Source organism: Elgaria multicarinata, chromosome 6 (genome assembly GCF_023053635.1).
Source record: "Elgaria multicarinata webbii isolate HBS135686 ecotype San Diego chromosome 6, rElgMul1.1.pri, whole genome shotgun sequence".
Taxonomy (NCBI): Eukaryota; Metazoa; Chordata; class Lepidosauria; order Squamata; family Anguidae; genus Elgaria; species Elgaria multicarinata.
In genome coordinates this window covers 55,954,293-55,979,934 of record NC_086176.1, presented here as the reverse complement: position 1 = coordinate 55,979,934, position 25,642 = coordinate 55,954,293, and the positions used below count along the sequence as shown (strand labels likewise).

Sequence of the window (25,642 nt, the reverse complement as noted above, 5' to 3'; positions counted from 1 at the left end):
TTGCTTTTGCTTATCTCTTGCACAGTGGGTTTGCTATTTTCTTTCACCGTTGTGGAAGTAGAACAATAATCAATACATAGTGCAAATTAGACCTTAAACCTGTCTCTCTTGTGTGTAATTTAAGACAGGGACAGAGAGAGTTGCTGGAATAATAATGGAATAATAGTGTAGAGATTTGAAAGGTCTTTGACAGATTTATATTTGTACCCTTTCTATTTCTCTGGAATAGATGTTAAGGAATAGAATCTTAAATAAGATCTGACTAACACTGTAATTTTTTTGGGGGGGGTGTACTCCCAGAGATCATCCTTAAAAAAGACGGGAAAAAGAATGTCTTTTTCCATTCTTTTTCCAATAGATTCAATTTAAAATTTATATTCTTTTGTTTATTACGTGTGGTACATAGAACAGTTCAATCTAATATAATAATTAGAAAGTAGGAAGTTGCCACCAATGGGATCATGTCTAGAGATGTGGCCATAAAGATAAGCTCTAGCTCAGGGTCTCAAAAATTACTGGACTTGTGGGCACATTTGAGAAACTGCTCTGGGCACCATTTCAAAATGGCTTCCATGGAGGATGTGGCTGGTCACACAATGGATGCTGTGGAGGCCTGGTTAGTCAAAAGAGGTGGTGGTGGAGGAAAATAGTGAGGCTAGAGGCGGAAATAGCAAGGCAAAGAGGTAGAGGGGAGAGAAAAAGCGAGGCTAGAGGCTAGGAGTGAAGGGAAAGAAGGCTAAAGACAGGGAAGGGAGAGAAATGGTGATGGAAGGGATTGCTTGAAGAGAAGTAGCAAAGTTGGGAGTGGAGAGACAAGAGGACGCAAAGGAAAAAAGGTCTGAAAAATAGATGGAGTAAGATTTGATGGGGCCAGGAAGCAACTCCTTCCTTCTCTTCCTGCATGCTTGAACAGCTGATCAGTGGCAGGTTCAGGAACAAATAGAAGAACCTAGCATCTAACATTGTTCAAATTTTATTATTAAAAAAATTTTTTTTGTGGGGTCAGGGAGTGGAGATCTTTGTGGGCACTGTTGAAGGTCCATGTGGGTGCCATGTTGTGCCCAGTGGGGCTAGCTGATTGTAAGCCCCAGCTGCCTTTGCACTACCTTCCTTTTTCTGGTCTCGTGCTTCCTTCATTGGTCAGTTCCATGGGACCATTGCCACTCTACTCACTGGTCATCTGCATGACTACCTCAGTTGTCCCTTTCTGTCTTCTGTTAGTCCTGTTCAAGTGTAGCCTATCTTTGTGATCCGATGAATAAGAAACCTTGGAGAATGCATCCTGTTTCATACATAACGCTAAACCAAGATTTGTTTTAAGCATGGTTTGTTGAACAAACTAGAGGCAGTCTTGTAGATGAGCACAGTAAACATGCTTGTTTGGCCAATTTCTTGTTTGTTTTCCCTCTGCATAGTCTTAAATTTCTGTTTGTGTGTTCTGTTTTTTGGGTGTTTTTTGTTGTGCGATTTTGTGGTGGATTATATGGTATTATTTCGTAGAGTGCATTGTTCTACCTGTTTTTTGGGTAGAGCATAGAAACAAACCAGGAATATGCTGCGATTCTGGCTTCAGGCATAACCCCAAATCGCAATGAAGCAAGCCAAGATTTGTAAATCAACTTCAAAATGTGGTTTCAAATTGGGCATTGGTGCCCCACCCCCCAATAAACCATGATTTGTTCAGACAAACCACAATTGAGCTAAATCAGGGGTGGTAGCCTGATGTCTTTCAGAATTTTGAAACTACACTCTCATCAAACCCAGTCAGCATGGCCTACGGTAAAGAATTATGGAAGCTGAAGTTCAGCACGTCTGGAGGGCACCAGGTTGCTTATTCCTGGGCTTAATAAAACCTGTCTTAGTGTTATGTGCGAACCAGGCCAGAAACAGTGGTGCCTCTTGGTGTTCCACTTCAATAAAGCTACTTTGAATTAAACTTAGACTTTGAATTAGACTAGTGTGTATTTGTGTGTTATTTTAATCTCACTACCTAAATATCTATAACCCACACTACTGATTCAAGTAGAACCCCCACTTCAATTCTATCTGCGTCCCATCTCTTTCCCCAAGGCTGTGCTGGACTGGCTACCTTTTGCAGTTAGCACCCATAACCTGAAGCTAGAAAACCTACTGCTTCAAAAGTGGCTAGTGTGGAGCAAAAGGAAACCCATTGTCAAAGATGCTCTTGCTCCAATTGTTTTTAGCAATGGTTTGTTTGATCTGCGCTAGTTGTTTTTGGAGCTCCAAGCTCTAACTCTCAAAATTGATGGAGAGTGGAGATGTCATAGGTTTCATCATGTTCAGTTGGGGTTTTGTGAGTATTTTCTTGCTTGCTGTTGTTGCGTTTTTGCAAAAAGCTATTTAGGGATGTTTGTGCATCTCCCAAAATGTATAGAATCATATAGTTGGAGTTGGCTGCCTAGTCCAGCCTCCACTGCGTGATGAAGGTACTATAGAGCAAGAACACCCTCAACAGATAGTTGGGGATGTCCATTCCTTTAGAGTACATGTTAAGGGTTTTTTCCAGTTGTGCCTTTCAGAATTTCCCTTTTGGATGAAAAGAAAACAATATCTAAGGAAGAGAGTAAAAAACAAATCCTGTGTTTGCTGACCTTTGAGTCACTGGCAGTGCCTATACAAACATAGATAAATACCTGCCGAGATTCACTTTTATTTTGAAAATGAAGAAGATTGTCTCCAGTATTTTGGCTAGCATATCTAATATTTAGGGTCTTCAGTAATGTATTAAAAGTAGCTTTAAGCATAAGTAAAATATGAGATAGTACTCTACGTTGATACATGTGATCAAGTTTCCTCTAGGATTGGCAATGTAGCTATTTTGGGCAAGCTCTGCTGGCAATTACTGCTCTGCCACATCCTGTTGGAACTAAAATGCCAGGTAAGGACCTGCCTTACAGTTTCTTTTGTTGAAAAGATGGAAGGTTTCTTTTTGTTGGAGGCTACCATTTGTAGGTAGTTCTTTGGGTAAAAACAGACATTTTAAAGCAGGCTTCCACAACCTGGTGCCCTCCATATGTGTTTCACTTCAATTGTACTTTAAACGGTGGAAGTGGTTTGAATGCACCCTTGTTGCAGTCCAAGGCATTTTTCCCCCAGGGCATCGAATATGTTTTTAAACCAGTTCCAACATACTTCAGGGCATCTGTCTTTTATTCAGCCTTGGGGGCCTGGATACAGTTCTGAGCCATAGGCTAGGGGTTTAGAACCTCAGGCCCATGGATTCAAATTTGGCCCACCTAGGGTCCCAATCCAACTCTCCAGGGTTCTCCAGATGGCTTTACTCCCTGAATGCTGATAATTTGGTGTTTTCCCAGCTTTTGCATGAGTTTTTTTCCCGTTCTAAAAGCTTGAAATGCCTCTCCTAAGGCTTAATTACTGACAGTAAGAATTTTAAGGTGCTGGTATTTTGGTCCCAGCCCCTTTGGCTTCACTCTGTTTTGCCTTTGGCTCGTCCCACTACTACAATGGGGCTCCTGAGAGCATCTTCATAACTGAATTCAGCCTGTGGGCTAAAAGAGATTCAAGACCTTTGCCTTATGCTTGCTTAGTTTGTGCCCGTATTGGCTAGAATTACCTATATTAATAATCGGGATGACTCTTCGGAGAGTTACAGGCTCACCTACAGTTATCTCTTTGTCTGAGTAAAGCTGATTTATGGCCCTTAGGAATCACAAGAAATATCCAAAACCACTCATACTCAAAGCATTTTGTAAATGCTCTTAGAGTTAGGGTGATACTGATGGCTGAAACATTAGGCAGCTTAATGGTTGTAATGTTTTTTTAAGGATTTTTTCCTTGCATTTTTTTAGAAACATGAAATATTTCCTATGTCTTATTCAGAAAATTTTAAAATAGCACTTTGTTGCATGTGACTATCACTGGCTATTCTAACAGACAGTATGGTCTAGAGAGGCCTTATTTATTTATTTATTTAAGGATTTTTATGCCGCCATTCAGCCAAAAAAGGCTCTCACGCTTACAAAAGTATTTCTTGACAGTCCCTGCCCACAGGCTTACAATCTAAAAGACATGACACAAAAGGAAAGGGGATTGGGAGGGAGGAGGAGGAGGGGGGAAAGGAAAGGAAATTCAGGTACTACAATCTTAGTTGCAAAGTTCAGCAGTTACAGTTGACAGCAGGAGGGAGGGGGCTCTCAGCTGGAGCTGGACCCAGGCACGGTGGAGAGGTGCCTGGCTGCTGCTTCCTGCCTCACTGGTGGCTTCAGCCAGCTGTAACTCTGGCCACTTTATGCATGAAAACATGTCCACACCATGTGCTGACATCCTGCAGGGCAAAATAGACAACACAAAGGTAAATGCTTTTATGTGTAATAGAGCATTTTATGTAGCCCCATGGTTTTCACACTGTGTGACCGTATTGTCTTGTGTAATGACATTGGGCACTGGATAGATTTGGGTTGGCCAACCTCAGCAGTGCTGTTCTTTAATGTTTTCATGCATAAACATTCAAAATAGTACCCCTCTCCTGTCGATCTTTTAAATGATGTGAAAATGGAGGTTGGAGGCAGGAATATGACACCCCCTTTAGTATGTGCCATCCTCGGTGTTTGTTCCACCTTGCTCCATTGTAAAGCCAGCCTTTGTCTCCTAGCATGAGACTTATGCCAACATGCTTGACGGTAGGTAAGATTTTCTATTTTACTATTGGTTCTATAGAGCCTCTATAACCATATGCCAGTGTCCAAGTCTTCCTCCTCCAACTTTCAAGTGTATTTTTTTTTACTCCTGATAGTTTGAATTTGTTAATGCCTAAAGTAGGTCAGAGAGAGTAGGCTCTTACTTGCTGGAGCGAGCTGGGCATCTTTAAAAAATGGTTTCCCTTAAAGCTATTTTCAACTTCTTCAAAGGTCAGCTGTTCCACATATTGAAATGTATACCTTCTTCTAAGACTACCTCTAGCCTGGGGCCTTGGGGCCAATGCTAGTGGGGCTATACAACTTGCATGACAAACATTCAGGAATGCTGGGTATTGAGCAATCGTTGGCAAATAGATGGGTCATAGCAACATTATTAGCCCCTCTTTGAGTATTCTTGTGAGTCAGCTGTGCTGAGCTTAAGGTAGTATTGTGAGAAAAGGTAATGTTTTTTGGAATGTAAATTTAGTGCTGTGTGGAAAAGTTTGACCATGCCATTTTTGGCATTTTGTGGGCAAAAATTAAAAACTCTGGAAAAAGGGGCTGGGGAGGTGAGAATTTCAGAGATTTTTTCTCCTTGGGGAGGGTTTCCACATACTTTTTAAATGTAGCCAGTTGTTGAGGGCTTTTCTTCCTTTTTTCTTCTTCTTTTAAAATACTCCTGGTAATCTCAGGAGTTCTTTCTGAATGCTTATTGGAGAGGATGAAGTCACATGGTCTCAATAAGCATTCACTAAGAACTGCTGGGCTCCTTCAAATGCTGGAGGAAGGGGGGTGTTTTTGAAAAACTAAAAAAACAAGAAGGCCCCTCAGCAACCTGCTACACTTAAATTTTTTTTTGTGGAAACCCTGTCCCCCTCCACAAGAAGAAAATCTTCCAATTTTTTCTCCTTCTTTGCAAAACAGGCAGAAAAAACAACGCCTCTTTTTGCAGGGAGAGAAAGTTTCCGAAATTAGGGGGCAGGATTTGGCCCAGCACTGTTTAAATTACCTTCTTTGGCCTGTATCTAATGGTGGCTTTGTGCCAGAGTAGAGGAAAACAGCTATGCTTGTGGAAAATGGAGCACTCAGTATTCGCTGTTGTGGCCTGAACACGCTGTGTGTCTATCCAGACAACTACACTCCCACCCAGCCCATTTTCATGTGACTTACATCTTCATCTTTATTAAAGCACATGGAAACAGTAAAGAACTAATAATGCTGGATCAATACTTAACTGTAAAAGGTGGAAGAAAGGCAATAGAAATGAAAGAAAGGTTATGGATGAGGTGGGGAAGAAAAGCAAGGCCAAGCCTTTAGCCTGTAACCTAGTAATATAGAACTAGGCCAGAGGGAGGTTTATTCTCAAACTGAGGAAGAATTGCTACAAACCAGATTCGAAGTCCTTCCTAGGGAGAACTAATCTGTTAGACCACAAGGAAAACTAACACAATTCTGAATGCAGAACTTCGGGGGCAACATAATAAATCATGTAATGTCCAGTTGGGGCAGAACATTAACCAAACCCTCCAACTCATTGCAGTGCCCATGTCCCTGAAAATCTGTACTTGATTATTGGGTTGACCTCTGGGGACATCATGGGATATGGCACAGAGATAGGGGGTGTTATGCGGGTGAGATTGGCAGCTCAAGTGAGTGGAAGTATCTTCCACTAATGCAAACCCTCAGCTGGATACAATCCATTGACCTGGTTTGCACGTAACAACAACCCAGAGTATGAATTGTTTCCTTCCCTGAGTTCACCCATGACTTGTCTGCTAGATGATTGTGTAAAGCACAGATTTATTTTTCAATTCCTAGGTTGTTTTGATTCCCTTCTCCTTCACTTGCTCCCGCTCTGCATCCCAAATGCCTTTGTAGTGCTGACATGTAGATTGGCCTTAAAAAAACACAGCTTCCCCCCCCCACACACACTTTTACCCACCACCTCTGTAGCCTGGTGAAACAACCCATAGTTACTGGTTCGGATATTACGGTAGTCCATAGTTAAAACAACCCAGAGTTCACAATCCAATAACAAACCATGGGCTCTCTTCCTGGGTTCTTTGTGCGTAACAACCCAGAGTTAACCTATGGTTCCAGGGTCTCATGTAGCAAAAAACCAGGAGACAACAGCCTATGCTCAACCCATCCTCTGGGATGTCAATGCATGTGAACTAGGTTATTTTGACTCAGTTTATGAGAGAGTGTTTCCATGTGACAAGTCCCTAAACTAACTCACAGGGTTGTTGCAAGGATAAAATGGGAGGGGGGCAAGGGAGAGAAGAACTGTGTACATTGCCTGAGAACTTTGGAGGAAGTTGAACAGACAAATCATACATACACTTCTTAGAAATGCAGTTTATCAAGGAAAGAATCAGTTGTCTTACACCTTGTATCTTCCTCTTTTTTTTAACGCTTAAACACTTCTGTATGACATCAGATAATATATGTTGGCATCTAAGCATTCCTCTGAGACTTTTTGTAATACTTTCCTGTGTTGGAACCTTCTATAGGACATGGGGCAGAGGAAGAGGACTTTCAAACAGCAGTAAATGCCTTTTGTTTTTTAATTTCTAACTTTATTAGCTTTGCCACCCTCTGGCTGCATGGTTCTGGCCACTTTTCTGGTGCAGCTTATATCATATGCAATAGAATGCCAGTTATTTTTATTACTTTACTGAAAAAATATTTTTAGAAGATTATGAAACAAACTATTGCTACAGGCACCTTATGTTGTACAAAAGTTTAGTTTCATTTGATTTTTGTATAAGTACAAGTTAGCCCTGAGCCATGAACAAAAGAGCAAGAATGAAGTAGTATTTAATTTGGACTCGGAGTCAAAGAACTCTGATCAAGGTGCAGGGATGCTCAGGCCTCAGGACTACTTTTGTAATTTTCTGTCATGTTCTTGCACCCTGCTCCCCCTGGACCTCTGTATCATCTGTTAGAGCTCACTGCTACACTATCAAGCCTACAATATCTCAAGCACTTTGCAGCAGGTTGGGGGATGAGAGGTCCTCAAACAACCGGAAATGCAAATTTCTGGAAAAAAGCAGGTAGTGCCTTCCAGAAACTTGCATTTCTGGTCGTTTGGGGTTTTGCCACCGGAAGTACAACAATGCTCACCACCAGCGGCAGGTCCCCGCTGGATCCATAGTCCTCCAGTGTGCGCTATTACTTTGTAAGGCTGGATATTTTGTCTTTGACTGTTTCTGTAGACAGTAAAACTAGGGTTTGCCTGGCTTTTTAAGTGTTTGGAGCCAACCAAAAGCTATGCAACACCTGCAGTCTCTCCCCCCCCCCCCACTTTCCAGTGGTGTTCTCCCATCCAGCATGGGCTCTTTCCTCCTTCCCTCTCCCTCTCCCCAGTGTTCCAGTGTCCTTTCACTGGTCCTTTCCCATCCAGCTTGAATTATTGTGGAACCCACTTGTACATCTATAATACGCAGATGGTTGACCAGTTTGCTATAAGGATCTTGTGGAAATGTGCCATTGCAGAATAGAGCTGGCTTTCAATAGGAGTGCATGTTTTAAAATTCCAGTTTATGACTTTTTAAAATTAAAGCAAGCAGAGACTTTTTCTGAAATAGCTAAAATTGGAACCTGCATGAAGTTGTCTAGCTTAGTTCTAGGGCTGGCCTTTTTTAAAAAACAAAACACAAAACTGAAGGCCATTTTGCTGCAGCTTTTCACTGACACAGTGATCCATTGGTGCTGGGGTTGGGATATTCTGAGCCCTTTAGATGATGTGTAGAGTGGCACTGGCAGCTTGTCCTTCCTTGACAAATCTTTTGGCTGTGTCTGAAATGTCTCCTTGTGCCAGTGCTGGGAGTCTATTGCTTGATCTTGTACTGTATTGTCCTTGTGCCAATAAGTGAGTATAGGATTGAGACATAGTAGAGATTTCAGTATATATGCTGAATGTAGGAGGGAGAGAGGAAGGAAAGGAGTTTTGTTTGCTTCCATTAATGTAACTAACAGAGGAGTGTTCATTAGAATTAAATTACTCATTTTCATGTTTTCAGTACTGAAGCTGTAGTACATAGACATCAAATGTCATTAATTCTACTTAAATCTTTGTTATATAGAGCCTCTGGACTTTGACCTTAATGCTCTGCTTAGCTTTCTGGCAGGCAGACAAAATAGTTAAACCAAAAGCCTGGAATTCAAGCACTCAAAATCCTATTTCAATGATCAGCATAGTAGTTTGAGAGAGTTGGATAAAAGAAGAAGGGGAGGGCTTATAAATGGCCATAGAACTGGGAAAAACAAGCCACTTTTGGGTCATGATTTTTCTGTTTTGGTCTAGAGTTAAGCAATTGACCAGTCCACAACGATTTGTTAAGTTGATGGATCAAATATTTTTAAAGCATTAACATTATGAGAAGAACAAAGAAAATAATCATCAAATGGCTTGATAACTATGCCATTTTTTTTAAAAAAGTGAACAAATAATGTATTATTGAGAGATGATGACTTTTTTAAAAAGGCAAGGTGTGCAATCCTACACATGTTTAGACAGAAAACAGTCCTACAACTGGGAGTTGAGCACCTTAAACGAATTAGTTATTTCATTACACTTCTATTCCCCGAAGGAGTTTAGATGGTATATATAGTTCCTCTGCATTTTATCCTCCCAACAACTCTGTGAAGTAAGTTAGGCTGAGAGTGTATGACTAGCCCAATGTCACCCAAAGAACTTCATTGATGACTTGAAGTTCTGAACCTTAATCTACCTGGCCTTAGATTGATTGCTCAACTGCTCACTCCCTAGGCAGTGGCCTTTGCTACTGATGCCTGCTTGTGCACCTGTTTGGAGGCTCCTGACTATTGCAGGGCTAATGTGGCAACCTGGCCTGACTAAGAAATGACAACATAATAAACACTTAAAAAAAGGTAAGGTGTCATCTTCATAGTGGCATTCTTGGAATGATTGACATTATTTGACTGCACCGGTCAATATGCCAGTATGCCAACTCTGTATCTGCCAAGTGTAAAATATCAAAGATGTTTATGATTGCCTCCTTATTGTAGATAAAAGATGGTTAACGTAACACTTTAGGGGATACACAGATTTCTTTAAAACAGGGAGTATGTAGCAAAATAGGGCCCTGTTAATTGAAAACTTTACAGATAACACTCCTGTTCCTTACAGCTCTAAGTCTTACCATAACTGTAAGTCTTGATGTTTGCTTATACAAGATTCAGAAAGTTGTTATTCCAGAGTAGTTAGTGTTTTTCAGCCATGTTTCTGTGTTACCCTTCTTGTGTAGGGATGGTAGCTTTCCCCGCCTCACATTGAATTGCCTCAGAAAATAAATGATGGTATTTCCCATTGAAATTGGGTGCTACAAGGTTCAAGACTGGGCATCTCTTGTTAGAAACGTCTGCTTGAGATTCCGAGAAGACTCTCAGTACAGGGCCAGATTGACAGATAGCCTGAACTAGTATAATGCAGGCTTATAGACAAGTACAGTAATGGGTTTTGTTTTTCTCTACAAGTTCCCTCAGTTCTGCCAGCATGTACTCAATTTATTTGTGAAATGAATGCAGACTCACTTTATAGCATGCTGACAATGTTTTCTACTCTGTTGTCAAATTTATGAGAAATTGTGTTTGGTCACTTGCACAAATTTGACACATTCATATGTCTTGTCTCAAACTAAGCCAGGTTTGAGACAAGACAGTTGCTCATTGCAAATTTTGGGCTGACGCTTGTGTCTTCCCCAATCACCCTCTCATTTGAGGTCATTGGTTATATTTAGTGATGCACTGTCCCTGTCGTGCACATTTTATTATTTGATGTTTGCTAATGAAAGAACCTCTCTGTGTCCTTTAAATTTTTTCATCAAAATATATTGCATTTATTTTTCCTTTTAACAGAGTATTATAGGGGGGAAATAGTTATGATATCCCATGGAAGAGCTTAAGAACAGTGCTAGAGTAATAAGGCATATTTTTCTCTTTCTGTATGTCTTGTTTTTCTAATCGTTGTCCATCTTTGCAGTTCACAAACATGGTATGTGAGATAAGGTAGTTGTTTGCCAAGATCCACACCATCTAGTTTAGGCAAAAGTAAGATGCGTTTATTTAAGTGAATAATTCCTGTCAAATACTACTGGAAGTTTATGCTATCACTAAGAATGAATTAGATCATTTTTGGTACATTAAATCAACATTGCAAATAATTGATCAAATACCTTATATTAAAACCAGTAGAAGATTATTTTGAGAAGGCTTAGGCTCAGTATAGGCAGATCACTGATGACCTCATAACTATGCCAGTCTCTTAACAAATCCATTTCTCTTGTCAGACCAAATAAATAGCATTATGACTGCACAGCACTAACCAATAATGCTAACAAGGTTTAACTGCAACTAACTCTGGAACCTAGTTTCAAACTTGGGTTAAAAGCTAATCTGGTAGCAGTAACCATTGTTAGTGTCAGTGCTAAATCATGATCAACTGACTAGGGCCGGATCTACACTATTGCTTTAAAGCGCTTTATAACAGTTTTATAGCGCTTTAAAGCAGTTAAAGCGCTTTATAACTGTTAAAAAGCGCTTTAAAGCAGTAGTCTAGATCCGGCCAAGGAAAGAGATGGGGAGGATTTGTGTGGGAGAGGGAATGAAGCACATGAATGAACAGCCTGCTCCCAGTCTTTTAAACATGGTTGCAAGATGCGATTGCGCAATGTTATGTCTCCACAGAAGCAAAAAAAAATTTTTTTTTGGTATTTTGTCTGCAAACTAAAAATTGAGAAGCAGATTTTCCCTCAGAGTCTTGATTTCAGGCAATATGCAGTAGTTTGCAAAAATTTGTTATTGAGTTTACTGTGAATTTAAAGGAATTAGTTGGTCATCTGTAATATAATTGTTTATTCAGAGGACTGGCTGATGTCAAATTACTAGGTTGCCAAAAAATCTTGTGCTGGTCCTACTCATCTGAACTTACTTGGCTCTGTATATCGGTCACACCTAACAAGAGATACTGGAGATTAGGAATTTGAAATATATATATTTCATGTTATGTACAAGTATGTACAAATACAACTATTTTGGCAGTGATATAATTGTATCTTTTACTAAGTTTTTTTGAGAAAGTGCATCAAATGTTTGCCCACAGTGTAATCTTTTTAAAATGTCCCCCATTGTTCAGAATCTTACACAAATTCCAGCATTCATGGGAACAATGTACTAACCAGATGGGAAACATAACTGGCATTTGCTGTGCCTCAGACAGTGTTTTTCTCTGTAATTGTGTATATTATTTATGTGTATTAGCATGGATTTGGGCAATCCTTGCTAACTAGCTTAAAATGGTGAGCAGTCTTATAAATGCAATGTAGGATTTTCTCTTATTGCCTGTTGACCTCCTGTTTTCATTCCTAGGGCGAAATTGATGTTAAGCATTCATTTGAATTCTAGACACGTAGTTCCATGTCATAGAGCCAGTGTGCTTACCCAAGGGAAAAGGTGAAAGTGCTTCCCATCACTCACCTTTCCTGCAAGTGATTAGGGACTGACATTGACTACTTCCAGTGGGAGTCCCAAGGAATCATTTTCAGCCAGAAATAGAGTAATTGTGATATGGCACGTAGAAGGAAAAATTGACAGAATGAAGACCAATTAAACTCTTTATTTCCTTCCTTACAGGAATACAGTAAATCCCATCAAGTGTCTTCTGACCTACATGGTGAGTTGCTTAATGGTTTCTTCCCTATGCAAGATTTAGCCTACAGTCTATGCACACTTACTTTGTGCATTGAACTCGACGGGTCTTCTGTGTAAATATGCATAGGATCAGGCCATTAGACTGTGGTCCTAAATATACTCCCTTGCAAGAAATACAACATGAACTCAATGAGGCTTTTTCTCCCTAGTAAATGTACTTTGGATTGGTAAGTCTTGATATACAGCCATTGTTTTGTTAACTTTAAATTATTGATTTAAATTTAAAATGGTTTACCAGATTTCACATAATAATTTGAACAGCTTACGCATATTACCAATGCCCTTAAAGTCACATTGTGTGTTTGCCCTTTCTTTCCAGTATTGGATTTGTTTTGCTGAAAAGAAAGTCATATTGATCCTAAATCCAGTTTAGGCTGCATGGGATTTAAAATGTGGCAGGCTTTAGAATGCGGTCATTCTTTTCTCCGAGGACTTTCCACTTGACAGCAAATCCCTTACTGTTGCCTAGAACCAGGGAAAGCTTTCACTTCAGACAGTGTAAAGAATACTGTGAGCCCATACAATTTTTTTACTGTACAAGAAACTGAAAGCATGGGTATTTGCATAATTCTGCTTGAGTAGAGACATTGCAGGACGTGATTCCTCTTTTAGAGGAACCAGAACAGGCCTAAGAAGCAGGCAACCATATGCAAATCAAGGATATAATTTAGATACATTCTAGTTCACAGTAGTCATGGTGTGACTTCTTTTAGAAATTTTTGATTTTCATTCTTGCCTCTAAGCTGCATAAAAAAGGCTTGGTTTTTAACCATCTTAAAGCTGGAATACTGTACATACTTAACTGGGAGTAAGCCTTATTGACCTGTTCAGGAGAAAAGGTGCATAGGCTAAACACAAAAAATGTGACGGCTAAATTGTCTTGTGGAACAGTTGGGTTTATATGGACCAAAGTTTCAGTAACAGCATATTGACATTACGCATCCAGTGCACGTTATTTATTTATTTTTACTTTATCTGCACATCGTTCCTTGAATAAGATGTTTCTTATTCTCAGTTAATCAATTATTTTTAACCACCCACCTCCGCTGTCAAAAAAGAAGAATTCAGTGGTCTCAGTGACTGTATTCAGACGTCATGCTCAATGCTAAAATCTTAGGCTTGCACACTCTTCTCCTCTGGTGTGGCTGTGAAGAGGAATTTGGAAGTTTCTGCTTCCATTAATTGCAGTTTAACTTGTTGGGCAAACCCTTAACTTCGATCTTTTTTATTTATTTTTTATTTTTTAGTTGAATTTGTATATATTCATAGCAATGAATACATATGGAGTGTGTGTGTGTGTGTCTCTCTCTCTATGTATGTGTGTATATATATATATATATATATATATATGAGAAAATACAACTTTCTAGCAATGATACCTAGGCTTCAACAAAAGCGGACCAGATATCTAAATAAGAATTCATTTGAAAGTGGCATCTATATGCCACCCATTCAAATATTTGAAAGCATTGTAAGGTCTGAAATTCATTGCATTATAGGAGGTGAGCTTTTATTCTTCTGGTGTTCTAACACCAATTCTTTAGCAATCAAAAGGGTGTGGAGAATCTAGTTATGCGGACCATTCACTAATCTCCATGAAGCAGATAAATAATTTATTAGTCCGTGTAAATTAGCAAATATTAATGCTACAGTAAAAAACGTTATCCATATAATAATCTTCTTCCATAAAAAGCAGCTAGTTCTCGCAAAATGAAGCAACAACATAGCCAAAACAGAGGTTTAAAAGAAGCATTAGCTGCATTGCATTGCCAGCAATTAGCTGAATTAGACAACCACTTACTAAAGAAACATTGTGGTTTCCAACCAATATGAAACACAAGTTTTTGCTGAATAAGACACAGTCTACGATCCACAGTCATGACAGGCAATCAATCCACTTATTAGGCAGAATGGGACATTCCAATTTCCTATTCCATTCCTGCTTAAAATCCTGTATATCGTATTTATGCACCAATAACAAATATTTATAGACATGGATCACGGGTCACTTAGCCTGACCAGCCTCAATAAGTGCTTCGAATAATGGCAGAGACTCTGATGCTGTAAAAGTGGCTGAGCCAAACCTAAATCCTAACAAATGCTGCAGTTGCAAGTATTGCCATTCAACCGAAGCTGGCAAGTCATATTTGGTAGAAAATGACAAGAACTCATCATCAGCACCCACCAGTTAATCCAAAGTAAAAATCACTTTATCTGTCTGTGTTTGCCAGAAAAACATTTTCTTACTAATTTTTAGATCTGGAATGCCCCATAAAGTCAATTTAGCATGAAAAAATGGATTGAAGTGTAATTGATGTGACATTATACACCACACGACTTTGATTAATCTTAACTATGTTGTTAAAAAAAGCTACCTTTAGAACCCATAGTTTGAAGTTGATTTGTTAAAAACAACTCTGAGGAAATGTCTACACCAGCCCTTTATCCTGGGGTAGTCCTTGGATTGTCCCTGTGCGTCCACATGATGCACAGGGGATCCCGGGAGCAACCTGGGACGAGCAAGGATTTTCCCTGGGATATAGGGAACCACGGAAAACCCAACTTTTCCGTGGTTCCAGGACCATCCCGTGGAGTGCAGGCTGTGTGGATGCTGCTCTTGAGTTGTCCCATCCTCCCCGTGAGTACCGGAGCACTTGAAATGGGCATGGAGCTGCACGGCGGCAGTCCATGCCCTTCAGGGGTGGGGAGCGGGGTTGGGTTGTTATTTCTTGTTACCTTTTGCACTGGGGTGCAAGTGCGCTCCTCTCAGCTTTTTTTTTTTTTTTTTTAAATGGTGCAACGTCCTTCCAGGACATCATGCGGCCATCAAGACGCCCAGGGAGGATTGCAGAAGCCAGTAAGTTCGCGATCCTCCCCCCCGCTCCCTCCATACCCTATGGTTTAGACATGCCCATAGTTAACATTAACCACACTTTGTCCAGTTTGGGTGACACCCAAGCTGCAGTTAATCAAAAATGGAAGCAGAAGCTTTCATATCCTCTTCATAGCTGAGGGGACGGGGCAGTGTGCAAGCCTTAGGCTTGTTCTCATCACTTTAAACCATGGTTTAGCACAATGCCAAAACACAGCCAGCAAGCTGCCTTATGGAGCCATAAACAGTTGACTAAAGGATGGTAGAGGCAATCAACTGCACTGACATCTCAAAAATAGGGAAAGATGAAATTGCCGAGTGCTCACCCCGCCACTGCGGCCACCCGCCCCCACTAGGCGAGCCTCCACTGAGCACTCTCGAGGCTTGGCAAGCACTTGGCAGCCACTGCTGCAATTGCATATGCATAGTTTCCAGAACCTTGGGAAATCACTGTGTCTGTCTCTGACCCCCCAGCACCAACAGGCCTCATTGACGCAAGGGTAAACCTGGAAAGCAAAAGAAATACAGCTTTCTTTTTCAGAAAATCACTTCTGCATGTACTAAGGCAAGACTCTTTTTTTTTTTTAAGCAAACATTTTAGGCTGCAAAAAAAAACAACGCTGACTGATCTCCCTCCCTTTTTTCTTTTTCTTATTAAAGTAAAATTGCCTGTGTACTAAGCTTTGAGTCATTATAGGCCTTCAGTCAGGTGGGTCTGTGGGAAGTGTTTGTACAAGTTTATGTATTAGCTCACGCAAGGCTTTCAGATACATACTGAGTAACTAAGATATGTCTGTCTATTTTTAAATGTGTTAATTTTAGTATACCTTGGTTTATATGTGTGCCGTTGAAACATATCCCTTAACAGCAGGGCTCAGCCTATGCAGCTGTGACACTAACCACACAGGTAGAGCTACTTAAAAGAATAAATGTAAAAATGTTATGGGGGTTGGGAGGAGATGGGATATCCTGTGAATGAATCTTCAAAAGTATCATCCAAGTTCCTGCATAGTTTTGTTGTTTCTGCAAGCACATAACAGCATATCTAGGAATAATAAGTTTGAAACTTTGCAAGTATAACCTATTCTGAAATTACAGCTGTGTATTTGGACACACTTTTTGGTGCCTGCCAGATTCCCTGCCTTTCTGATTTTTATTTTATTTCATAAGATTTTTTAAAAATTAAAACAAGATTTGCAAACGTTTAAACAGCCATTTTATGAATCCGCAAGGTGCCCTATGGTAGCCATTCTGTGAGAGTGCCCACAACAGTTGCACAAAATTCCAAATGTGCCCATTGGCCCATAAGGTTTGGGGATTCCTCTCTTAATATTTAATAATTCGATTTATTAAGTGCAACATTTTTGGGTCTACTGTATCCTAGGGTTCCTATCTTGTTTTCAGACAGCTTCTTCACCCTGGAATACTTGGCTCTTCAATGGACTACATTTGATTAGGCTTAACTAAGACTCACTAATATGTTCTGATTTGTGTGATTGTAAGAGGGGAGCATAAAAGCTGTTCACATGTTCAGTATGCAAATATACTGAAAGCTTGGAGGGTGACAGAATGAGATCATGCCTCCTGGTCCTAACCGTCATGCATTCAGTTAAAACTTTAATTCTGTACAGTTGTGCTGAACTGAAGCATCAGGAAAACCAGGAGATGGGTGTTGATTTCCCCTTTCCAATACTGCTCTTGCGTGCCTTAAAATCCACTCCAGAGCACAGGGAAATCCTATGGAGCAGGTTTTCCAGCAGTGCAAAAAGTGGGGAGGGAGAAAGTCCCATCTCTCTAGCTTATATCCACTAGCACATCATTGAATTTAACCAATTCAACTGTATTTGCATAGGATTTTCCATATGCTTCGGAACCTTGCATGCTGAGGGCTGCTGAGACCATACATGCATGCAGTGTGTTTCCCTCCTTCATCTGAATGTGCCAGTGATTGTGATCCCTGTTCCCCTCTCCATGACTTCACTTGTTTCTATTCTGTCTCCAGTATCAGAGTCAGTAGAGCTATGTACACCAGTTGCTGGGGAACATAGGTGGGAGGGTGCTGTTGCTCTCATGTCCTACTTGTGGGTTTCCCATGGGCAGCTGTTTGGCCACTGTGTGGACAGAATGCTGGACTAGATGGACCTTAGTCTGATCCAGCATGGCACTTTGTATGTTCTTATGCTTAATTTTGCATATTCTAACCAGGTATACAGGGAAATAAAGTTTAAAGTAGAGGTTTGAAATAGGCCAAATCATGGAGGAAAAGGTGCATTGTTAGAGAAAAAATTGCCATTCCTTTTGAAGGTCTGTGGACGTTGTTTTGATTTTGCTCAGAATCTTTAGGATTATAAAACGAGTATGAGTAGAAGGAAATAAGTCATTGTCCTGTCTGCTTTACTGTGAAAGGACATGTCTCTTTCTTTTATTATGTTGCTTAGTCACATAGTCTTACCTGGCAGAAGGATGAACATTTTGATTTAAGAAACTGGTAGCCTGAAGCTTGGTGATGCCCATGGCCATGCAGGTTACTTGATAGCTCATAGTTTTTGTGAATACAGAGAAGCTGATTTTCACCCACAACACCCTGCCCCCAAGTAATTTAAATGAATTTCTTGTCTCTCATGATGAATGCATCATGCAGCTGTTCATCTTTTTGCCTGAAAGCCATGAATATAGTTGAAAATGGCAGGCTTCAGCATGTGACTTAATCCTTCGCAGACTCAGACGTTTTATAATCCTTTTGAAAATCTTTAGAATTTGAATGATAGCATTTGTGCTAGAGTGATGTATAGATATTTTTTAAAAATAGATATGGGAGTATCCTGCTTTCTCTAACAGAACACTTCTTGTTACCTTTGTGGTCGATTCTTTTACAGATAGGGTATCTGTAAAAGATACCCTTTTACAGATAGGGTATCTAGGATTAATCTTTGCCCAAGAAACACACATAAATGTGTACAGCATAGCGGGTGGGGCAGAGAGTCCCTAACCCCCCCACATCATGCAGGAATTGTATTGCATTAACGGTTGTAAAAGTGGCGAATAACTAGGTGAAAAGTAAAGCGAATAGTCCAGGCTTGTCTAGAACCCCAAACCGTGATGCCCATTTCTCTTCCCCTGTCAAAGAGACATCCCATAGACATCACTGCTACTCTCTACAGAGAGCATTCACTAATGTTTCCAAGATGAATCAAATCTATGACAACTCCGGTGAAGATATCAGTCGCCTGATAATGATTAACAGTGGCATAAAATATCTGTGTTTTGTGTGTGTCTCCCTACTCCTCCCCCCACATTTGTTTTTAGTTTTTTTCTGTATTCCTCACTCCAAGTAAAGTTTTATTGGAGTTCATGATTCCTCTTTTATGGAGCTTGACTACAATATTTTTTTTCTGTCCAGTCAGATATCCAGGATTTTCTGCTACTCTGTGTAGGCTTGTAATTGTCATAAAATGTGACTCCAGGCAACGAAATATGTACAGTTGATGCAAGTAGTCGATTGGGGAGGTGGTGTATCAATGACTTTCTAATCTATTAATTTGCAGAAAAATAAGCATCTGCCTATTCTACACAATGACAGTGTACACATTGTTCCAGTATGGCGATTACTTCATTATTAAAAGAAAACAATTTAACTAAGTCCATACAATGAGCTTGCAGTTGAGGTAGATGTTGAAGAGAGGTTTCCCATATTCAAGCCTAGTTCTGTCCTGTGGGTTGCATTTGCTCAGGGGCCTATTTTTTATTTTACAGAAGCAGGACAAAAACAGGACAAGCTATCCTTAAAGCACAGTCTTGTTCAGCTGTGAGCTGGTTAGGTAAGACAAAACCCCTGTGTGAACAGATTCGATTTCCCCCCATTCCCCCAGTAGTTTAAATATTTCATAAAAACAACAGTAATATAAAAGTAAAGGTATTACAAAATCGCCTGAAAGACGGCCCTGTATGACCATTCTTTGGGGCAGCTGTGCAGATTGGGTGCAAACACACACACACACACACACACACACACACACACACACACACAGGAAGTTACCTGCTTTACCTCAGAAGATGGGGACATGCAGCTTGTGGAATTTCTTTTTATGGATGAACACTTGCTTTTTGAGATCTAATCTTTATGAGAGTTGATTGAAATTTTGTTTCTGAAACCAAGTAGTTAAAAAAAACCCAAACAAAAGTAAAACCCTTTTATATTACAGATACTTGCTAAAGGTGCTTTGTATTAGCAATTAAATAAGATGGTGGTGCTTGAGTGTTTTTTTCATTTTCATTAAGGCGCAATCCAATGCCTATTTGGACAGAGAAAAAGCCATACAACTCCCAGCATTCTCCAGACAGGGCCTTTCTCTGTCTAAACATATATAGGATTGTGCCTTGTGTTGAATTTTCTAAGTGTCCTATAAGTTAAGCTTTTCATTTGGGGTGGGGTGGGTGGGAGATGTCAATTTAATTCTTCCACCAAGGGGAAAAATAATATTTTCAACAGTCTAAATGCCCCAGACAGCTTGCCCACTGGGCACTTTATTATATAGACAAAGTAGCCATTGTTCTTCCCACCGTGTCTGTGTTTCCTCGGTCTACTTCAAATAACGCTCACAAGAAGCATCGTGAAAGTAATGATCCCCCTTTGAAAGACTCCCAAATGTTGGGGCTTATTCCACCATTTGCTTTAAACAGGACCAGATGGGCTTGTAAAGCACAGCATGCCAGAGCAGGATCCAATAGTACATGCTGGCTTTAATTATTAAAATAGCTTGTAAAATACCGCGCACATTGTCATCCAGTCACGTTAGCTTCCATAGATGCAAGCGATGAAGCAGGATATCAGGGGCTTCTCCAAACATCTGATTGTATTTTGGTTAGCTCTGTTTGGATGCTACACTACCTAATGATGCTACACTATCTGTACGCTGCCCTGAGATCTTATTGATATAGGGCGGGATATAAATGTTTTAAATAAATAAATAAGGAGCATTTTAAAAATCAAAATGAACACTAGCCTCCTGGGAGAATTTCCAAGCCAGGGACAAGCACCTCCAGAAGCAACCCCCCTTTTGTTCCTGGGACCTTTGCTTATCATCCATCTCTTTTAACCATCCAAAGATTTTCTGCTTCATGTTGTCTCTTGCGTGAAGCTTGACTATTTTTCTGAATTAGTGCTGTCAAATTCCCAGCTACTCTGCATAGGCTTCCAAATGCCCTGAAATGTGACTGTAAGCAACAGAGCATGAGCAAAGACACAAGGAAAATGTACAGACGCATTGAAGCGGCACTTGCTGTGCATGCGAATTCCAATCACATACCAATTTGTAGCTTTGTTTTTCCCTCTTCCCCCAGAAAAAAATCCTGCAGACACACATGTAAGAAGGCCCACTCTCTAGTAGCCACCCATCTCATCTCAGATGACAGTGGCACTCCCGGGAGACCCTCCTTTGAAATACCTTAATATGCAAGTATGTGCATAAGCAGACAAGTGGTTCATCAGGTACCCTGGGCCTAAGCCATGAAGGGTTTTAAAGGTCAAAACCAGCACTTTGAATTGAGCCCTTCAAACAGGAAGGATTGCCCAAGCTCGAGGCATTTATTTAATAGCACACCATAGTTTGGCATTACATGCAAACAAAGTCAGTGACTGGGTTCACCCAACACTTTAACCCACACTCAGTGGTTGTGTATGGGTTGTTGAACTGTGAGCTGTTTGTTGAAGCATGGCTTAGCATGTTGTCTAAACCCATGACATTTTCCATAGGGTGACTTGTTAACCATGCAGTGTGGCTTATTTTTCTTGAACAAGCCATCTTGAGAACCTTTAGTTCCTTGTTGAGTTGGCCAGGGGGGCGGGGTGTTAACAAGCTATACTGCATGGTTTAGAAGCCACCCTGTGGAAAATGTCCTGGGTTCAGACAACATGCTAACTTACGGTTCGATAAACAACCTCACACTCAACTGAGTGTGGCTTAGTCTGTTGTGTGAATCCAGCCATAGTGTTTGCTAATGACCATATGTGCAAGAAAAAAGGAAACAAACAAACTTTATCGAAGGCAGGGTCTACACTACTGCTTTAAAATGGTTTATAACAGTAGTGACAACTGTTGGGGCCCAGGACACACCCCACATACAGTTTTCAACGCATTTTCAAAGTGTCATATCCTGCTTGGTGTAGAAGTCCCTTTTAACTTGGAGAAAGATTTTCACCAGGGTGGGGGGGATAATTTGTACAATTTGAAAACTAGAAAGACTGTTGGAATAATTTAGACTGACATCCTGTTATAACAGTGCCTTTATAATTTTCCACTCAGTAATTTCTGCAACTTGCATTATATGTCTTCAAATCATGCAGTTCTGAGTTGGTGTTCGATAGAGAATGGTTCCAACAATTTTAAAATGTGCACTTTCTCCCTAGGTTGAACTTGTCTGTCTTTAATTTGCAACCTTTTAATCTAATTATCTGTTAGCCTGCTAGCATCAGCTGTCTTTTTTTCCATACAGATTTTAAAAGGTCATGGAAATCGTTCTTAATTTCATATATGGTGGATTTCTAAGACGCTAGCAGTATTTCTTTGTCTTGTCATAATCCAGTTTATTACTGTTGTTTAACAAAAGCATTAAATACTCAGCAGTTTTGTTGTTGAATGTTGTTGAAAGGTTTTATTATATGTTATGGTTATGAAATGCATGTTTGTTGTAAAGCTTTGGGATTAATCTCCTGCAAAAACTGACACTGATAGCTCTCCAGAAAATTTAAAATGAAATTAGTCGATATAAAAATGTGTTGCAGTATAGTTAAAATGTCCTAAAGGTTTCCTATATATAATTCTGAAATAACTTGATTGACACTTAAGTCCTATACACACAAATTGCAAGCTCCCATTTAGTTCACTAAATATATTTTCAAGTAAATGGGTTTAGTATCTAGGTGCGGCTGGGTTAAGAATTATACCTGAGAAGCTGGGATCTGTGCAGATGCCTGCAAAGGGCTTCTGAAAATTAGCATGCGTCTTGTGATCTGTGGTTAACATTGCTAGTTTGTTGTGCTGCTGAAGGCCCCCACTGCATCAACAACGTACTCTTGATGAGAGTGCGGCATAACATTTTCATTTTGTGTGTACACTCTGTGGGTTGTTTGGGCTAGAGGCTTTCCATATTCAGTGGGCTGGTTTGGATATAATGTTAAAACTATAGTCAGTGTTACAAAAATGAGCCTACACAATCCTTCCCCCTGCACCCCGGTGCAGACATGAGAAGGAGCTCGATAGGAAGCTTTTGCTTTCATTTTGATGAACTATGGCTGGTCGCGTTGTTTGACTCTAATAAATTGTGGTTATCTTAACTATGGTTAATAGAAAGAAGCCAACTTTGTAATGTTGTTTATGAAGCTGGCTTGCTTCCAATGCTCATAGTTGAGATTAACCACAGTTTAGGCTTTGGACAACATGCTAACTTGTGGTTACTATAAAACAGAGGCAGAAGCTTCTGATCTCTTTGTGGCTGTTCCAAAGGGAAGAGGTAAGCATGTGATCCCAAAGCTCGCTACAGCCTGTCCTCGTAATGCTGAACCATGGTTTAGCATTGCATGTGACCTGGCTCAGTGTTGACTTAATTCTCATGTTCCACACAGCTGTGTTGGGGGATGTTGATGGGGTAGAGTTATACTTGTTGTCACCATCTGTTCTCATGCAGAGCTTTCCATAGTGTAATTGTGTTCTCATGAGTTGTGGCATAGTTGCAGTACCTTGACTCATGAGGCACTGGTACACTTGATAGTGTTGAACTTCCTCCTGTGTGCACTGAGCCACAAGAATTGGTTTGGAGCAAGCTTTCCTTTTTATAACAGCTCTTGAGTTTCACAATAGGGCTCTCAGGAACAGGACCTGCTTGATTTGTTTTCCACCAAGGAAGATGGGGCTTTTAACACTCATTGTTTGCAAGGAACGAGGGGGTTGATTGGTGGCAAGCCTTGGGTTCACCCACATCACACACACCTATCCCATTTTTCACATATTACAATATAACATTCAACCTTATCACATTTCTTTTATCCCATGATCTTCCCTTTCAGTTTAGGAATACATTGCAGGGATCAGGGAAATCTGTGTTAAATTGTATTTGTGGTAAAATACAAGGAGGGCCTTGCCAACACTTGCTCCTGGTATTAGTGCATTCAGTGTCTCTTCAGAATAGGAATGTTTGATCAGGCCTTTTGAAAAGTGTGTAGTTGATGTTTCTCCATTTACCTCAAGTGAGTAAGATATTTATGGATATGTATAGTAGGATTGTGTTGGAAATGACTGATCATAGAATCATAGAATAGCAGAGTTGGAAGGGGCCTACAAGGCCATTGAGTCCAACCCCCTGCTCAATGCAGGAATCCACCCTAAAGCATCCCTGACAGATGGTTGTCCAGCTGCCTCTTGAAGGCCTCTAGTGTGGGAGAGCCCACAACCTCCCTAGGTAACTGATTCCATTGTCGTACTGCTCTAACAGTCAGGAAGTTTTTCCTGATGTCTAGCTGGAATCTGGCTTCCTTTAACTTGAGCCCGTTATTCCGTGTCCTGCACTCTGGGAGGATCGAGAAGAGATCCTGGCCCTCCTCTGTGTGACAACCTTTTAAGTATTTGAAGAGTGTTATCATGCCTCCCCTCAATCTTCTCTTCTCCAGGCTAAACATGCCCAGTTGTTTCAGTCTCTCTTCATAGGACTTTGTTTCCAGACCCCTGATAATAATTACAAATCCATGCAACTATTTTATTGACACATGCAAGGCTGAATCAAAGCTTCTTATTCTCTTAAACCCCTGGGATTGCTTCATGCTTTCCATAAAAAGGTCAAACACGTAATTAGCATGGCTAATCAAATATGAAAACAATGTTATAATGCACCTAAGATTGTCAAATTAAGCCTCAAAATACAAGAATATTGAATTAAGCAAGATTTATGCAAGCAGTATGTTTTGTGTTCCTTAATAACTTTATCCTGAGGATTTTGCAGTAGATTGGATTGCATGTTATGGTCAGGCAGGAGAAAAATTCTATTTTTGAGAAATTCTACCCTACTTTGCATAGCTAGAGAATAGCTAGCACTCATGGTTGGTTGTCAGCCTTGTTGGTTTGTGAGAAAACCTGTAGTTCCTCACAGTGCCCTCAGCTTTATTCCCATGTGCGTGGTTGACTTGATGAGGTAGCTGAGGGTTTTATATAACACTTTAAAAAAATGTAAAACTTAAGTGCTCCCTTCCCAGTTCAGGACTATATTATATTATGTGCAAAGCGTGATATCTTCACTTTTAAAATTGTAGTACATTTAATTTTCAAATACTGCCTCAATTACTCCATTATATAAAAGCTGTTTTCCTTCCTCTTCAAGGCACCTAATATTGGGTAAGTTTCAATTTAATTATGAATAGTCTAAACAGGTAGAAAGGAATTGATGAACAATTTAAAATGTTCGAAAATGAATCACTGTTTCCTTGGGGTACTGAGTGTAAGAACCGTTTTCCTCAGCATCTTTTCCTCTCTCATATGCCTACCATTTCTTAACCGATATTGTAACAATCAAGTATTCAGATCAGAGGTATTTACTTTAACATAATTGTTGTCAAATTGCAGGCCATGCAAATAGTATGAAGTTTATTTGATGAAGAAAGCTTAGCTTTCAGAAATGGAAGTCTCAAAAGAAACCCACCCCACCATTAATATTATAACTAGTAATTAGATGGTACAAACTTCACAAGTGAGACAGGTGCAAATTTCTATATACAGGCAAAACTATTGCTGATGAATTGCAGAGTTGGGATGCTTCCTTTCCTAGTTACTATAAAAATGTCCTGTGGTATTATGTGCTAATGAACAAGAAATACCACAGCACTATGAATCTTAAGTGGTGAACCCCAGGAGACATTTATACTCTAAAAGTATCCCCTTTTACTGGGGCTTTTTGTCAAATACATTAGACATTTCAGTGCAATTTACCTTGACAATTACTAGAACAGGAAGTTGTATTGAAAAGGAAATTTCATCCATTTCATTTTAAGTTTCACAAAAGAAATGAGCTTAATTGTGCAGGTCAAATTGCTTATTCAGATTTTTTGCTGTCAGCAGAACATGGTAGCGGTATCAGAGAGAAGAGAGACCTTTCTGATGCATTTTATTATGCATTAATCTTGTCTTCTGGGAAATAATGCTGAAATGAAAGGTGGGGGTTTCCCTTACCTTTCTCCCTCATTTCTCCCTAAGAAAATAAACTCCTCAGCTCTAACCCCGCAAGGTTAAGATCCAATTTTAAAAAGTCTATAATCCTTGCAAAAGTGATGCTTGGAAAGATCAAATTAAAAATTGATAAGGTCTTATCAATTTAAACATTTTAAAAAACAACTTTC

General features: G+C 40.0%; 1 protein-coding gene across 3 annotated transcripts in view; it reads left to right on the top strand.

Moving 5' to 3' along the window:
* The window catches only part of SEMA4D (semaphorin 4D), a 125,175-nt gene that overhangs the window by 8,260 nt on the left and 91,273 nt on the right, over nt 1-25,642 (top strand). For 2 of the 3 annotated variants that reach the window (XM_063129446.1, XM_063129444.1), the window contains exon 2: nt 12,315-12,354. The gene's annotated coding sequence lies outside the window, so the exon portion shown is untranslated. Of the gene's footprint in view, nt 1-12,314; nt 12,355-25,642 lie in introns of those variants that run through there. The other variant, XM_063129445.1, reaches the window with a different exon arrangement.